The 5,504-nt window shown below is 48.2% G+C and overlaps 1 long non-coding RNA gene across 1 annotated transcript; it reads left to right on the top strand.

Moving 5' to 3' along the window:
• Positions 1-845: 845 nt before the first annotated feature.
• On the top strand, positions 846-4,224 carry LOC116466381 (uncharacterized). Its single transcript, XR_004247520.2, has 3 exons — positions 846-1,053; positions 1,932-2,078; positions 4,163-4,224. It is a non-coding gene; the product is annotated as an uncharacterized LOC116466381 (long non-coding RNA).
• Positions 4,225-5,504: the final 1,280 nt, after the last annotated feature.

Below are 5,504 nucleotides of genomic sequence, written 5' to 3' on the forward strand. Positions count from 1 at the left end.
ATGTGCATGTGTGCACAGGGGGTTTGTGTGGGTGACTGTGTGTGTGTAGGGGGATCTCTGTGTGGGTGATTATGTGCATGTGTGCACAGTGGGTCGGTGTGGGTGACTGTGTGTGTGCGCACAGGGGGTCTGTGGGTGTGTGTGCACAGGGGATCAGTGTGGGTGACTGTGTGTGTGTGCATGTGCACAGTAGATCTATTTGGTTGGCTGTGTGTATGTGCACAGGGGATCTGTATAGGTGACTCCGTGTGTGCACATGGGGTCTGAGTTTGTATGCAGGTGCATATTTGTGTACCTGGCATTGTGAGAGTATGTGGGGTGTGGTGGAGGTGTGTGGGTTGCTTTGGAGGGGTACCTGTTCTGTGGTGAGTTTTGTGGGGTGACGTGAGGAGATGAGCTGGGGCAAGTGACACAAGGGGATCTGTGGAGGATGTGTTGGGGTGTCTGCCAGGGTGTTGGGTGTACTTTGAGATGTTTTGGGGTATGTTGGGGGTACCTGTGAAGGTGTCTGTGTGGGTGTCAGTGGGGGATCTTGTGGACGTCTATGTGGTGGTGTGTGTGGCTTGTGAGTTGCGTTGGTGAGGGTGATTGTGGGGCATCTGTAGGGTGTCTTTGGAGTGAGTCTAGAGTTTCTATAAAGTGGCTGTGCAGATATTCATGGGATGCCTGTGGGGCATCTGTGAGGGTCTATGCATTTGGGTTTGGGGATTTTCGTGGGGTATTTCTGGCTGTCTATGGGTCTGCCCTGTGGACAAGTGCCTGTGAAGGTGGTCTGTGTACCTGGGAAGTGACTTCTGTGGCTTTTCTGTGTGCTCTGCCTATGGGTAGCTGTGTCTGTGAACTTAGCTCCATGAAAGCAAGAAGCCTATGAGAATTCCGCCAGGGACAAGCCTGGCCTTGGCGCTTCACTGTCCTAGCGTGTGTCTGGCCCTCCCATTCCTGGCCAAGGCCCACAGCCACCACAGGTGACCTGCTGATGCCTTTGCTGAAATCAGTGGCCACTGGCCAACAGCTTGGCAAGAGTGTCAGCTCCCTCCCGAGACGAAATCAGAGGTGAGTCACTCCTGATCCCAGCCTGTATGGTCACTTGCTGTGTGGCTCTCACACCGATTCCCAGGGCACCTGCAAACATCCCCGTGGATGTCCCAGCCTGTAAAACCATGCACCTGTCACCTCCAGAACAAATGTGTTGGGGCTGAGGAGGGAGTGCGTCACGCCTTTTCCTGACATCTTCCCGATGATGTAAAAGAGCAAGAGGCACTTGAATTTCAATCTGCTGTTCTCCAAAGGGACTCATTCCCTCCCTTTAAGGGAAATGAGGCGTCTCAAAGATCACACTTTAAATTTTACCTAGAAACTTAAAATAAACCAATGATCATTCTATTTAGAAGAATCCCGGGTCTCCTCATCCACAGACCATCATAGGTGAATCGGTATTTATATTTATATTTGATGTGCAGCGTTGGCGCTCGGTATGAACAATTAGATCCTTTCAGCATCTCCAGGAGGCAGCTTGCATTGCTCCCAGGAAAGCTGAAGCTGAAGGAGGTCACACTCCTGCCCAGGCTCCACATGGGCCTGCATCCCAGAGCAGCCTTATCCACATGGGGTGCTCCCGGGCCCCTCCATTCAGGGGGTCTCCAAGGCCCTCGGGGTTTTCTCTCAGCTAGCTCATTACAGGAGTGCACACAGAGTCCCAAGCAAAAGCAGGCGCTGGCAAGGAGGCCGGCAAGTGAGCTTCTCGTGATCCTGAGCAGTACAGCTGCACTTGCCTTGAGGGCAGCGAGATGCTATTTTAAGCCGCCCTTGAATTGCCATCACAAAGTGATTTTAGCCAGTCTTGCCTTTTTGTTTGAAAAAGGTATTATTTTGCTAACTTCAAAGACAAAAGTCAAGAATGTTTATTCCTTACCCTTTCCTATTCATTTCAGGAAAACGCCTCTAGTTTCCAAGAAGCACACAGGGAGCTACTTCTTTACCGCTTGCTCCTGCAGGGTTTCGCTCCCCGAGCCCCGCCCTGCAGGTGCTGGTTTGCCTTCTGAGCCCTGTCCTAAGGACACCCTGCGCGTCGCCTCCTGGTGAGTGAGCTGGGGGACTTCTCCTTCTGGATACATCTGAATCACCTCATTCGCATCTCAAGGCTCTCTGGGAGGAAAGCTGGTGCAGGAACTAGTGTCTTAGGATTATGAGGGAGGACGTGGAGGCAGAGGTGAGGACAGGGCTAAAGCCAAGCTGCAGGGAGCCTTTGGGCAGGAAGCGGAGCTTCGGGCTCTTAGGCATGCCCTCGCACTCTCTCCCGTTGCCCCCAGAAATGGAGCGATGCGTGTCTCCGAGGTACGAGGTGCTCTTCTCTCTAGCAGTGTAAGATCTGTTGGAAAGATGAGACATATCTACAAAACCTGACCATGAAGGGGTAACTGAGAAAGGCCTTGGGAGTTGCCGAGAAGGAGCATTACAGAAGGAGCCCGTGTCCTGTGATCAGGGAGGTTTTTTGAAAGCAAGGGGGTTAGATCTGAGCACCAAAGATGGGAGAGGAATTTGAAAAGCTGGGATGGAGGGAAGGACACATTCTCGTTGCAAAGTTTGTAAGACAAGATGCTGAGGAAGGTAAGCACAGGCAGGCTCTGAAGAGAGCCCACTCCAGGGCCCATAAGGAGGCGGATTCAGCAGGCTGGGCTGTGGCGCAGAGGAGCGGAAAGAAGGTAGGGGCCGGGTGCAGTGACTCATGCCTGTAATCACAGCACTTTGGGAGCCCAAGGCAGGAGGATTGTTTGAGGCTAGGAGTTTGAGACCAGCCTGTGCAACATAGTGAGACCCTGTCTCTACCAAAAAAAAAAAAGTAATTAGCCAGGCACAGTGTCATGTACCTGTAGTCCCAGCTACTCGAGAGGCTGAGCCCAGGAGTTCAAAGCTGTAGTGAGCTATGATGGTGCCACTGCACTCCACATTCCAGTCTGGGTGACAGAGCTAGACCCTGTCTGAAGAAAGAAAAAAAAAAAAAAAGAGAAAGAAATAAAACAAAAGGGAGAGGCAGCAGGAAAAGAGAATAAGAGAATTCTCTGATATCAAAGGGATTTTCACATCATCAGCAAAAATTCCCAGGGGACATATAGTGTGTTGTTTCCTTGATATTTTATTTTTTAGGCTATGTGGCAAAGACTGGCAAATTATTCACCAAACCAATTTCCCTTTCTGTGCTGTTCAACTTCCCCAGCTTCTGTGGCAATTAGGGTGGCCATGTGACTGACTTCTGGAGTATGAGCAGAAGTGACGCACAGCACTGTAGGCATAGCACATAAAATCACCCTGCATGACCACCCACTCCATCTCTTCCCCAGAATGCTACCTGCTGCAGAGGACCCAAAGCCCTAGCGGGGAGGCTGGGTCCCCAAATCACCCACCAAACGCATGCAAGGAGCTGTTACATGAGCAGAAAGTGAATTTCTATTGTAAGAAGCCACTAAACTTGGGAGTTATTTGTTATAGCAGCTTGCCTGCCCCGACTAATACAGACTGATTCATACTAATATGTTATATCTGATTCTCTTAACGTTTTATGTTAAGCTGAAATGTTCATCCTGACATTTGCTATGACTAGTTTAGGTTTCATGCCTCTATCCCCTGAACCAGGCAGAATGCTCTGTTGCATTCAATGCACCAACCCTGGAGGTCCACAATGGTATTGCACCATGATGGAAGGATATCGGAGCAAAGCTGGGAAATGGACACACCAGGGGGAGCGAATGTGATGTTATAATCTGAGAAAATTAGAAAGGAGAAGAAAAAGCAAATCCCAATCCTAAGCCATCTTGAGAACATTTGCTAGTTTATTCCTTTACCCCATGGCAACAGTTACATAAAGTGATTATGTCCTTGCTTTAAAAAAGTGCGATTCCTCTTCTTTAGAAATTACATTTAAACTTTGATATTTACCTTAATAGTTCACTTACAGATGCCAGAAGCAGAATGGTCACACATCCCTGCAACACAATTTGAAAAAGAAAAGAAAAATAAATTTCTTGCAGAAGTAAAAACACAACATATTCCATTTATTTCCCACACACTAGAATCTTGTCCTCTCTCAGTAGAAACAACAAGCAATATTTTGCTGTGGAAAAGGCAGTGGAGAGTTTTCCAGGCTTCTCTGTTTCTCCCCAAACAGATGGGCTTTCACATTCAAGAGACACTGGAGCGGCCATAACCTTGAGTGGACGTGAGCTTGGCCAGATTGCACTGTCCAAATGCCAGGACCCAGGGCCCCGGGGAGGTCCCTGGTGCATGCGGCTGTGCTCTTGGAGGATCTTGATCACTCCGGCACATTCCTTGCAGCAATCTGCACTTGGAACAGCATTTGATGTGGAAGGAAACACTAGTATAATATCAAGGTGTGTATAATTGCAAAACTTGCTGTCTCCGGTGTGAAATAAATTCTGCTAATTTGTTGGTAGGAGCTATCATAGTATTTTTTTGGTATCAGTGTGACTGGAGACTATATCCCTGAATAAGTGCCAGGCACTGGCTCTGAACTAGCTAAATGCTTTGCATGTGTTATTTCATTAAATCGTCACAATAATCCTATGGAGTCGGTAATTTTATTATTTCCATTTTACAGGTGAGGAGACTGAGGCAGAAAGAGGCTGAAGGATGTGCCCAAGGGAACAGAAGTCATGAGTAGCAGAGCTGGGCTTGCTAAACATCGTGTGGTCTTCAAGCTCAGGTCCATCAGCACTGGAACAAGCTAGGGTATTAGTTGAGTTCACAGTAGGTCATGTCATTTTCCTGCCAAATTATCTCAGTCTGGGTACAAATAAAATCTCAATCTGCTGCTTTTTTTTTTTTTAACCTCAGTATGACATATACCAAAAATTCGGTGTCAAGTGTGTCTTATATAAGATTTTTCCAGTGCACAATCTGTTAATGGGAATTGCATCAGCATCATTGGGTTCTGTCACTTTTTCATGCCATTATAGCACCATTTAGAAGCTCATTTAACTTCACAAAGTCACCATATACTGTTCCCTTCCCTCCATGTCTCTCTTCCTTAGCTAACGTGTCATTTTCTCACTCCACACTCCCTCATTAGAGCCCGGCAATCTGGCTTCTCTCCCTGATCCTCCACTGACATTTTTCTCACCACTGGTTCCATTTCTAATAAATCGCATGGGGTTTTCTCAGTCTCTCTTCTTCCTCGAGCTCCATGGATGTTCAGCTGCTAATCACCTCTTCCCTCCAGACATCCCTTCTCCCTTGGCTTCTGCTGGCTCCTTTCCTCTCTGTTACCCCAACACTTCCTCCCTCCAGTGCTCTTCGAGTCTTACTGCTGAGCAGTCTTCCCTAAGCCAAGGATATTCATGACTACATCTCTCCCTGAATCCCAAACCGAGATTTGCGGCTTCCAACAGGACCCTTGCACTTGGGGGACCTTGACTGTTCTAAAGCCATCTCACTCTCGACATACACAGCATCGAACCTTGGGCCTTAGTTCGGCCAGCCAGGAAGCTGAG

The sequence above is a fragment of the Hylobates moloch genome, unplaced genomic scaffold (genome assembly GCF_009828535.3).
Source record: "Hylobates moloch isolate HMO894 unplaced genomic scaffold, HMol_V3 SCAFFOLD_4, whole genome shotgun sequence".
Lineage (NCBI taxonomy): Eukaryota > Metazoa > Chordata > Mammalia > Primates > Hylobatidae > Hylobates > Hylobates moloch.